The 12,512-nt window shown below is 43.7% G+C and overlaps 2 pseudogenes; one reads left to right on the forward strand and one right to left on the reverse strand.

Moving 5' to 3' along the window:
• Positions 1-1,592: 1,592 nt before the first annotated feature.
• On the reverse strand, positions 1,593-1,815 carry LOC136127503 (anaphase-promoting complex subunit 13 pseudogene; annotated as a pseudogene).
• A 4,686-nt stretch (positions 1,816-6,501) lies between these two features.
• On the forward strand, positions 6,502-7,232 carry LOC136127418 (RWD domain-containing protein 4-like; annotated as a pseudogene).
• Positions 7,233-12,512: the final 5,280 nt, after the last annotated feature.

A 12,512-nucleotide genomic window follows, 5' to 3' on the forward strand; every position in this document is an offset into this window, starting at 1 on the left:
CAGACTACCTCTGATAGTAGCATCCAGATTTTCCTTAGGGAATCACCCCCCACCAGTTTTATGTGTGTGTATTTGTTTGTTTGTTTGTTTGTTTTTTTGCGGTACGTGGGCCTCTCACTGTTGTGGCCTCTCCCGTTGTGGAGCACAGGCTCCGGACGCTCAGGCTCAGCGGCCATGGCTCACGGGCCTAGCTGCCCTGCAGCATGTGGGATCTTCCCAGACCAGGGCACGAACCTGTGTCCCCTGCATCGGCAGGCGGACTCTTAACCACTGCGCCACCAGGGAAGCCCTGTTTGTTTCTTTTAATTGAAGTATAATTGGCATGTAACATTATATTCGTTTCAGGTATACAACATAATGATTTGATATTTGTATACATTGTGGAATGATCACCACAATAAGTCTAGTTAACATCCATCCCCTTACACAGTTACAAAATTTATTTTCTTTTTTTTTTTTTTGCAGTACGCAGGCCTCTCACTGTTGTGGCCTCTCCCGTTGCGGAGCACAGGCTCCGGACGCGCAGGCCCAGCAGCCATGGCTCACGGGCCCAGCCGCTCCGCGGCATGTGGGATCCTCCCAGACCGGGGCACGAACCCACGTCCCCTGCAACGGCAGGTGGACTCTCAACCACTGCGCCACCAGGGAAGCCCTGTGATGAGAATTTTTAAGATTTATTCTTTTTTGTTTTTTGAAGGGAGGTTTCAGTTATTCAGTGTTGCCAGTTTTTCAATAAGGGATACAGATGGAAAAGCCAGGGCCTCTTCCCACAGAGTTTACAATCTGGGGAGAGAACAAGAGAGATATCACATAACAGAGGCAAATAATTCTAGGAGATAAATGACCCTCAATGTGTTTTTCAAAATACAAGTTCTTGCACAAACGTGTAACTAAATACTGACTCCATGGTGCTTCAGTTATATCTGAAAGGGCTTTGAGAAAATAAGAAGTCCTGTTACTGGATAAAACTAGTGGTCCATCTCGCCTTTCCAGCAGCACCAAAGGAAGTTGTAGGGAGAGCAGAGGTTAACTGTCAAGATAGCTTTTAATTTGTAAATTTATCCAAAGTTTGAAAATATCATGGGGATTCTTAGGAATCCCACTAGTCAGTGAATGGCCTACCTATATGTCCACTACATCTACAGACTACACACACACCCACTCAGATGATTCTCAGAATGGGGGTATATGAGAAGTTAATTCTCATGTCTGGCTTTGTCATTCTTAGCCTTTCCCTCTCGTATCTTCAATCACTTGTGTCACAGGACAAATATAAGTAGTTGGGAAGTGTTAAACTCTGACAGTAAAGCAAAATCAGAGTTAAAGGCAAATGTTTAATGAATCATGTTCAAACACACGCTAGTCAATGAAGAACTTTAGGTTCAAAGGGCCAGATATTCTGCATTCCCAAGAAATCGCAATCAGCTTCTCATGCTGGTTAAATATTTTCACCTTGCATTTTGCGGCCACAAAATTAGTGGTACATTTTTGAGCGTTGATCTATCATTCAAAGATTCAAATTAAGGGACTGAAAGAAAACATTTTGTATCTGTGTATTTGAAAAAATCTGTCAATGAACAAGGAGCCAGGTGTCAGTTTCCTATGGGGGGAATGTTCTCATGGAGGTACTGTAAGGGTAGGTCAGTCCACTTCATTTCTTGTTCTTTAACATTCTGTGGTGCCGCCATTTTCCTGTTCAGGTTCAGGAAGCTCATTCGGTGGTATTACAACATCCTCATAAGGCAGCTTGTCTTCTCACCAAGCATCATCAATCAAATCCAAGATCCTTCCATCTCTCTGTACCTCACTGTCCATTCTCCTGCAGCTTTAATCTTGCCAGATCTGCAAGCCAAAAAGGTTATTTCCTAAACATGAAGACTGAGGAGATAATGTAATCCAGCAGTAGGATTCTCCAGGCTTTTTAGCCTGGATGTGTCTTTTGGCATGATATTACCCTGGGAAAGACTCATCTCATCTGTTTATTTATAAGATCATAGTCCCTCCCAGCTGATTTTCCCGGTCACACACAGATGCCACCTTTTTGTAAAGTTTTCTCAGATCACTCCAGCTTCAGCACACATTCTGCCCTTGATCGGTTCCTTCTCGTCCTTATGATCCACTAAACAAGTTAGGTCGGCTTTGTGACTGATTGCTCAGGCATTATTGTTTCCAATTGCTGTGTGTAAATTTTGTATCAATGACTCAGCATATCTTTCCCCAATCTGGCCTCAATCTTTTCCCATCTGTCCCTCTTCCGGACACCTCTAACCCTGTCATACTTTCCAACCTTTGCACTTAAAGGTCTCTTTGCCCCATCACTAACACCTACTTTTCCTTCCAAACTCAGAGTTGGACGTCAGCTCATCGGGGTCAATATCGCATTTCCAGAGTTAGGCGGTAAGGTGCCTTCACTCTTCAGGGGTTGGCAGAGTAGAAAGCATAAGGCGGGCAGTGACCAGGACACCTCCACCATCCCAAGCACTTTGCCACACTCGCCAGAATAAGCCATTACCACTTTCCTGAACAAAATTTTTCTTACACGCGTGACTATCCCAATGCTTTTAATGTTCTATCTTGTTCCTTTTTTCCCAGCTAACTCCCAGTCAGTCTAAAAACTTGGCTCCCAGGTCACCTCCTGCAGGAACTTTCTCTAAGTGCCCGGAAGAACGCGGTCCCCGCCCCTCCGCAGGCCCCATAGTTCCCTGGGCACAGTGAATGGTCCCCATCGGGAGCTTGTTGCATTGCCTGCCACAGGGTCTTCCCAGACAGGTGATGCCTATGTTCCCCGGGGCAGGGCAGTTTTATCCATCTCTGTTTCAGAGCTCTGTAAACGTGCAGTTACATTAGCAAAGCTAGAACGCCTCCCCCCCCACCCCCCGCTAAAAATGACCCTCGCAGGCCACCACCGTTGGTACAGGCGTGGGAGGCCGCTCCACAGCCTAAGATTTATTCTTTTAGCAACTTCAAACATGCAATCCAGTATTATTAGCTATAGTCACCATACTGTACATTACATCCTCATGGCTTATTTCATTCATTCATTCATTCATTTATGGCCGTGCCCCACAGCTCCTGGCATCTTAATTCCCCAACCAAGGATCAAACCCGGGCCGACAGCAGGGAAAGCGCAGAGTCCGGGAATTCCTGGCTTATTTATTTTATAACTGGAAGTTTGTACCTTTTGCCCCCTCCACCCATTTCCCCCACCCAAGTGTATGTGGTTTGAATAGAGATGACACACCCCCTACCAGCTTCTGTGACTGGGATAGGCACTGAGTCCGTTTCAGGACAATAACAGTCTGACCCAGGAATTCTGTCAGGAGGGTTGTGGGGGAAAGCAGCTCTTTCTACCGGTTTCATTCATAGAATAGAGTGTATGCATGGAATTCAGGCAGTCATTTTGTTACCGCAATATGGGATTCTGCCTGAGCATGGAGCATCAGTGAGAAAAGCAGAGACAGCTTTCTGAAGACATCATCTGAGCTCCTGGATCCAGCCATGCCTGAAGCTAGATATGTCAGGATTTTATACTTTTATGAGCTGAGAAATTCCTTTTTCTACTTAAGTCAGTTTGAGCTGGGTTTTCTGTCTGTTGCAACTAAGATTCCTGATTGATACATCCATCATCTCTGCAAACCCTAGTCCACACTGAACCCACATTCTTCTGCATTCCCATAGCCCTTATTGTTTAAACCATAAGATTCAAAAGTCCATGTTTATACAACCATGAACACATATGCCCTTATTAATTTTTTTCCCCACGTTGCGCTGCTTGCGTGATCTTAGTTCCCTGACTAGGGATTGAACCTGTGCCCTTGGCAGTGAAAGCACGGCGTCCTAACCACTGGACCACCAGGGAGTTCCCAATAGCTATTCTTTATGGAACACTTGCTATGTGCCAGGTACGAGGTGAAGCACTTTAAATACAATATCTTACTGTAATCCATACAACCATAAGATGTAGTTGTTTTTAATCCCCATTCTACATAAGGAAACTAAGACTCAGTGAGGTTAAGTTCTCACAGCTGATAATTGCAGGGCTAGGATTCAAACCCAGCTCCACTGGACCCCAGAAGCTGTGTTCTCGAGTACTCTTCCACCTTGCTGCCCAGGACACAGCATGTGTGAGGGTGAGGAAGAAGAGGCCACTGAGATCTTCAGTCTCCTGACACCACACCTTGCTGCACGTCTTCCAGTGCTCTTTTCACCACTCTTTGCTGCCTGCAGGGGCAGGAGGATGGTTAAGCTCAGAACAGGAAGACAAATGTTCTGTGAGCTAAACTGACAGGCCAAGAGGAGACAAGATTGCAGAAGCACAGACACAGGCTCCTGATGAGTAATGGAATAAAATTACTTGATGTGATCATTAAACTTCCTCTGTGATTCATGCTGTATTTTCCTTGGTAACCCAGGCTTCTGAGACCGTTGACGACAGACATCATCCATGCTCGTCCTACCTCACAACGCTTCTCCCCCACCTACTAGACAGACATTGAGTTACATCCTGGGTATTCTATGGTGAAAAAGATACACCTGGTCTGTCTTCTTGCAGCGCTTACAGTCTAATGGGAAAGGCAGACCCCAAATCAGTACACAGATAAATAGAAGACTGGGTTGGGGTTGAGTCCTATGAAGGAAACAAACAGGGAATTGGATGGATGACGGTTGCATTTACCAAGAGACAGAAAACTGAAGGGAGCAGGGAAGGAAGTCACAAGTTCCAGCCACAACATGTTATCCAAACAGAGATGTCAAGTAGGTAGTTAGATATAGGAGTCTAGTGCTCAGAGGAGAGAGGTGTGGCCGAGAGGTTGAAAGAACATCAGGCTCTCTCAGGTTCTATCTCTTCTTGGAAGCTTTCCCTGATAACGTAATTCCTAGTGATCTTTCCTTTCATTACCTTTATTCATTCATTCATTTATTCAACAAATTCTCAGTAAGGTCTACTCTGTGCAGACTTAGTGCTGGCTTAGTGCCCTTAAGGAGCTTATGTTCTAGGTGTGGAATCAACAAATAAAGTAGACAATTATAACACAGAATGGTAAGTGCTAGGTTCAAGGGAAGTGTAAGGGGCTGTAGGAGAATGGCCTTCTGCATCAGCCAGGTCCACCAGGAAGCAGATGGCCACGTCACATCAGTAATGTGAGGAGGCTCTATTCAAAGAGGTAGGCAGGAAGTAGGGAAACCACAGGGGGTTGTGAAGTACCCTGGATCTTGAAACATTTGGGCACCGTTACCTCTCCAGGCCTGAAGGGGAGAGGAAAGGGGGTGGTTACAGGAATCCAAAGAAGAGAGGTCTGAGATAGGGCTGACAGACAGGAGCTGTGAGCTTCAGTTGAGGGATGCAGCAAGAACAACAGTAGCAAAATACATATATATTTTAAAGTTAAGTAGATCAGATTGAAAACCAAGGCAGGGAAGGGCTTTAAGGGAGGGCAGAAGAAGGGAGGGATTAGGATTTGTAAATAGGATGGTCAGGAAAGGCCTCACAAAGAAGGTGGCATCTACGCAAAACTTGAAGGAGGTGTATCTCTAGATGAGTTTTCCCCAGACCCCTTCAGTTGGCCCACTTCACTCCCCCGTCCCCCATCTCAAGGTCCAGGGCCTTGTCCCCAGCCTCTCTGGATTAGAGAGTTCCCTGAAGGTCCTTCTCAGACTACGGTTTCCCCAGGAGAGGAGTTCTGTTTCATCCTTCCTTTCCTCATCTAATAACACTAGAAGCTTTTATTAAGCATGTGCATCATGCTCTTGGCATGTTACACACATTGGGCCATCTAAGCCTCATAGCAAGACTGCAAGGCACAGCTGGGGAAAATGAGGCAGTTCGGCCCACTCCATTGGCCCCTTGGCCAGCTGCCTTCCCTAACAGGGCTCCTGCCCTGTCCTCACTCCAGAGAAGGGGAAATGGAAGATAGACCTTAAGTTTTTGAAGGACTGAAAAAGGGAACAAAGATTAGGAGTGTACTTGATGTCTCCATTGTGCACAAGGACCAAAGGGTAGAAGTCAATGGGAGGCAGTATTTATCAAAATGTGAGAACATCCTAACAATCAGAGCCTCAGATGCCTTGGAGGCAATGAGCTCCTTTTCACTAGAGGTGTGCAAGACAAGCTGATCAATCTGTTGTCAAAAATGAAATGTAGGCCAGCCCCTAGCCAGCAGCTTCATGCTGCCCAAGGGCCAGGGGCGTGTGCGTGACTTTCCTCTGCCCTGTGAAGGGTGTGCCTCCCACCGCTATGGGCCTTGGAGCCACTGCCCTCATTTTCTCTTGCTGTCTTGAATGCAGTCCAAGGGAGGTGCCTTGCAACCAGTGCGTTGAGCGCCAAGAAGGACCAGGAGATGGAACTGGAGCCACCAGCCACTTATGAAGGAGATGAAAAGTTTCCAGGAATTAAGTCCAGTTTCATTTCAGTATAAGATAGGAGAAAATGGTGATCCCAAAGCCTTCTTCATAGAGATTTCCTGGACAGAAACATATCCTCAAACACCTCCAGTCATATCTATGAACTCATCTTTTAGCATCATATCATCAGCTGTAAAGCAGAGCATATCAGCCAAGTTACAGGAAGCAGTGGAAGGACCGCCATGACCCACATGTTGTTTGAATATGTGAAGGACAATAAACAACAGTTCATGGAGAATCACCATCCCTCTTAATTCTACGACAGCCACAAGAAATATCATCTTGTTTGAAATTCCTAATGCAGCCCCGTCAAGTGAGAAAAAAAGACAACTTTCAAAAGCCCAGAAGGAACTATATCCAATCTCCTGGGATAAACCGTATGGAAAAGAATATTTAAAAAAAGAATGTATATATGTGTATAACTGAGTCACTTTGCTGTACAGCAGAAATTAGCACAACATTGTAAATCAACTATACTTCAATTAAAAAAATAGAGAATTAGGGGACTTCCCTGGTGGTCCAGTGGCTAGGGCTCTGGGCTCCCAATGCAGGGGGCCCGGGTTTGATCCCTGGTCGGGGAACTAGATCCCACATGCATGCTGCAACTAAGAGTTTGCAAGCCACGATGAAGATCCTGTGTGCCACAACTAAGACCCAGTGCAACCAAATAAATAAATATTTTTTTTAAAATAGAGAATTAAAAAAAAAAAAAAAAAGCCCAGAAGCATAAGCTGGTAGATAAAGCAGATCACAAAGGAGAACTTCCTCGAGGATGGAACTGGGTTGATGTGGTGAAGTTAAGCAAAATTGGCTTTAAAGATGATGAATAGCACTTGGAATTTGAGACATGGGAAGAGCATCTTTTAAAAAATAAACTGGGTTCAAAATCTTTTATTACTCTTTTCTGGTATTGAAGTGACTTTTTATAAAAACAGATTTTTTTGATATATTTCTTACACAAAAAATGTTTTAAGCTGAAAGTTCATGAGGAGATCTGGTTGTATTAAATTATTTTCACAAACTTACCTTAATAAAAGGTGAAAATGTTACTGATTAGTATACTTTATGAAGCCAATTGAGCTTTGTAAATGGACAAATATGGGGAATAATAATCAATGTTAACTCATATGATCTTATTCTAGTCGGTGTAATTTTTTTAAAGGAATATGACGCCCTTTTCAAACTCTCATCCCAGTGGGACAGAATACTGAGTGAACAATTAGTCCACAGCATGATCCATATTAATAGGCTTCTCATCTTAGTGAAGTCTTCATCTCTTCTTTCTCTTAATTACTGAAGCATAAACTGCTTCAGAGATTTAAATACTAGTATTTGAACTTTATACATAATATTGTTTGTAGTTACTTTTTACTTTTCAAGGGTGAACTGCTTATTTTTAATAAACTAATATCTGTTTATACTTTTCCCCTGGTTTCGGTCACAATGTTCAATTATAAGAGCTTTCAATGGAATGTTGAACAGGAGAATATAAAAACAAATCTGCCAAATACATTAGAGAGCATTTGAATAGAAGTGCTGGTTCCTATTTAAAACATTTCTCTTTGCTGTATATACCAAAATAGATGGGAGTAAAAGATGCCTTAATATTTAATTTTTGTATTGTTAGAGACAACGGTTTAAAGAAATTCCTATTTATTTAATATTTAATTTTGTATTGTAAGAGAAAATGGTTTTAAGAAATTCCTATTTATGTATTTTTAGTTGTTTGTAACTGAGGTCTTCTAAATGGTTTAATATAAAACCACAATTCTAGTCTTGCTTCTTTTCAAGTATCCAAATGTATTTCTCAGCATCTTTAAAATAATAGACTTAGAAGTCTTTCAACTGCTGAACTGTAGTACATGCTTATTTTTTAAAAAAATCATTAACAGAGGAAACTATTGGTGTAGTTTTAACAGCAAGTTATTGATATGTATGTGTGATTCACAGTGATTCTGTATGTGCTCCCCAGCTATAAGAACACATAGGATGGACTTACCTGGTGGCGCAGTGGTTAAGAATCCGCCTGCCAATGCAGGGGACATGGGTTCGAGCCCTGGTCGGGAAGACCCCACGTGCTGCAGAGCAACTAAGTCCGTGTGCCACAACTACTGAGCCTGAACTCTAGAGCCCACGAGCCACAACTACTGAAGCCTGTGCACCGCAACTACTGAAGCCTGCACGCCTAGAGCCCATGCTCCGCAACAAGAGAAGCCACCGCAATGAGAGGCCCGCACACCTTCGCCCGCAACGAAGACCCAGCGCAGCCAAAAATAAATTAATTAATTAAAAAAAACACAAAAACCACATAGGACTACTGCGGTGGTATCTGGAAGGGTTGATTGTTGGTTCCTCAAGTCACAGTTATGCAGCTTGGGTCTGAGTTTTTAAAGAATAGCTAACTTTAAAGAAGTTTCCTTAGCAAAAGAGCAGTTGAGTTGTGACCATGGTTTTTACTGGGCTAACGCTGGCTTCAGTTAAATCGTTTGAATTATGAAGTAAGTATAATTATGGTGAAGAAGTTCAGCCTCATTTTCAAATGCTGAATCACATTTTATTTCTTGAATTAATATGATATAAACATTAAAATTCAGGACCATGGGAATATGTTGATTTGTTTGCTTGTTTTTTTAAAGAAATTGAAACTGCGACATTTGCTAGTGGAAGAAAATGGTTTTGCTCTGAAGATTCTGAAATTGTTCAGGCTTATCATGGTTCACAGATTACCAAGAATAATGCTAGTTAAATGCCAATGAACTATTTTTACTCTTTTTATATGAAATGTATAAATTTCGGAGGTGGGGTGATGGTGGCAGTGGTGCCTCTTACTACCTTATGTGAAACAGTTGAACATTCTCATCAATACTGCCATCATCATCAATATCTCATCAGTACTGCCATCATCATTTTCTAAGTTTGTTTACTTAAAATTGTATGGAATGACACAATTAATAAGCAATAAAACCTCTATTACACACACACAAAGAAATATAGGGAATTCTTGGGTAAGGGATTTGACTAGGTAACTCTAAGAGTCCTTCCAACTTAGGTTCTATCAATAAATGATTCTAGAACTCTAACATGGTATGATTCTAAGACTGTGATTCCAAAATTTTATTAGGACAAGAGACAATCCCTAACTTCAGAGAATTCACAATCTAGTAGATGAGGTGGACAAATAGTGACTTTTCATAACTGTAATAAACACTCCTATAGATTAGATGCAAGGCTTGGCAGGATGTGGGAAGGAATGCTTACTGAGCCACGGCTGTTTCCTCAAGGCCGGTCTCAAGAACCACTTGAATCACAATCTCTCCAGAAGCTTTTTTTTTTTTTTAAATGCTAATTTCTGGGCTCTAGTCCAGATCTCCTGAATCAGAACCTCTGGAGTGGAACCCAAAAGTCTACTTCACTTAAAATAACGGCCAAGGTGATTCTTAGGTAGACTGAAATTTGAGACTGCCTGCTCAGAGTCAGGATGACTCCCCTGAGAGATGATATCCAGACAGAAAAAAAAAAAAAAAAAAGTAGCTGGGTCAAAATATGAAACTACAAAAGTCACACAGAAGTAACATGTTTTTTCTGTTTCTTTGTTTTTGTCTTTTTTTAACATCTTTATTGGAGTGTAATTGCTTTACAATGGTGTGTTAGTTTCTGCTTTACAACAAAGTGAATCTGTTATACATATACATATGTTCCCATATCTCTTCCCTCTTGTGTCTCCCTCCCCCCTCACCCTATCCCACCCCTCTAGGTGGTCACAAAGCACCGAGCTGATCTCCCTGTGCTATGCAGCTGCTTCCCACTAGCTATCTATTTTACGTTTGGTAGTGTATATATGTCCATGCCACTCTCTCACTTTGTGCCAGCTTACCCTTCCCCCTCCCCATATCCTCAAGTCCATTCTCTAGTAGGTCTGTGTCTTTATTCCTGTCTTACCCCTAGGTTCTTCATGACATTCTTTTTTCTTAAATTCCATATATATGTGTTAGCATACAGTATTTGTCTTTCTCTTTCTGACTTACTTCACTCTGTATGACAGACTCTAGGTCCATCCACCTCACTACAAATAACTCAATTTTGTTTCTTTTAATGGCTGAGTAATATTCCATTGTGTATATGTGCCACATCTTCTTTATCCATTCATCTGTCGATGGACACTTAGGTTGCTTCCATGTCCTGGCTATTGTAAATAGAGCTGTAGTGAACATTCTGGTACATGACTCTTTTTGAATTATGGTTTTCTTAGGGTATATGCCCAGTAATGGGACAGAAGTAACATGTTTTGATGAAGATTAGCAATTTTGTACAACATTCCCTCCATGTGATAGGTCTTTTTTTATTTTTATATTTTTTTATTTTTTATTTTGTTTTTATTTTTGTTTTTTGCGGTAAACGGGCCTCTCACTGTTGTGGCCTCTCCCGTTGCGGAGCACAGGCTCCGGACGCGCAGGCTCAGCGGCCATGGCTCATAGGCCCAGCCGCTCCGCGGCATGTGGGATCTTCCCAGAACAGGGCTCGAACCCGTGTCCCCTGCATCGGCAGGCAGACTCTCAACCACTGTGCCACCAGGGAAGCCCAGGTCTTTTTTAAATGACAGCACTTCTTAGATATAATCTGAGATTCTGTGATTGAGGGTATATGCCTCAGATGTCCTACCTAGAACAGATTTCTTTTTAAATTTATTTTCTTTTCTTTTTTTAAATTAATTAATTAATTTTTGGCTGCGTTGGGTCTTCATTGTTGTGGGCGGGTTTTCTCTAGTTGTGGTGAGCGGGGGCTACTCTTCGCTGCGGTGCAAGGGCTTCTCATTGCAGGGGCTCCTCTCGTTGCGGAGCACAGGCTCTAGGCGCACAGGCTTCAGCAGTTGTGGCTCGCTGGCTCTAGAGCGCAGGCTCAGTAGTTGTGGCACATGGGCTTAGCTGCTCCACGGCATGTGGAATCTTCCCAGAACAGGGCTCGAACCCGTGTCCCCTGCATTGGCAGACGGATTCTTAACCACTGTGCCACCAGAGAAGCCCTAGAACAGATTTTTGTTTGCAAGGGAGCCAGAGCTGCCCTCAGTTTTTTGTTTTTTTTTTTTAATTTACTTATTTTATTTATTTATTTTTGGCAGCGTTGGGTCTTCATTGCTGCACACAGGTTTTCTCTAGTTGTGGCGATTGGGGGCTACTGTTCACTGCGGTGCGTGGGCTTCTCATTGCAGTGGCTTCTCTTGTTGTGGAGCACAGGCTCTAGGCATGCGGGCTTCAGTAGTTGTGGCATGTAGGTTCAGTAGTTGTGGCTCACGGGCTCTAGAGCACAGGCTCAGTTGTGGCACACAGACTTAGTTGCTCCACGGCATGTGGGACCTTCCCAGACCAGGGATTGAACCCATGTCCCCTGCACTGGCAGGCGGATTCTTAACCACTGCGCCACCAGGGAAGTCACCTCAGTTTGTTATTAACTATCCCAAGGCCGGAGGCTGGCAAAGAGGGCTCTGATAAGGACTCCCCACAGAGTCCCTGAGAGCTATTCCCTGCCACCGTCCACTCCCTTGCCCATGGCCTCCTGGTCCTCATTTCCCAGCTGTCCCTGGATGCTTCTCTTCTCTGGAACCTGCAGTGTCCCCAGCAAGGAAGAAACAGCTTGAGTGAGGGCCTGGTGGCCAAAAAGTGAAGGGTATTCAGGGACAGGGAGCAGCGTGGTGTGGCTGGACACCAGTTGTCTGGGCATGTGAGGGACTGTTGAGACTTGGATGAAACATTGGCCGAGGTTAAGGGGAGAGAGTGGCCTAGTGGATTCTGAGTCTGAGCTCTGCCAGTGACTTCCTTAGTGAGCCTGAGCAAGTCTCCTTCCCCAAACTGGGCCCCTTCCCCAAACTGCATCCTGTCTGGAAAAGAGGGTTTGTGTTAGAATCGGAGGATTTCTCCAGTGACCATCCAGCTTTAATATTTTGGATTCTAAGATCTCATCTGACCCTAACCATCACCCTGTGAAGAATGCATGCAGGAACTGTACCCGTTTTATAGCGAGGAAGCCATGGCCCAGTGAGGAGCAGTGACCTGCCCGCCACCATACAACCACGTAGGAGCAAGGTCTGATTCCACCGGCACCCGACGCTCTTCTGA

The sequence above is a fragment of the Phocoena phocoena genome, chromosome 8 (assembly GCF_963924675.1).
Source record: "Phocoena phocoena chromosome 8, mPhoPho1.1, whole genome shotgun sequence".
Lineage (NCBI taxonomy): Eukaryota > Metazoa > Chordata > Mammalia > Artiodactyla > Phocoenidae > Phocoena > Phocoena phocoena.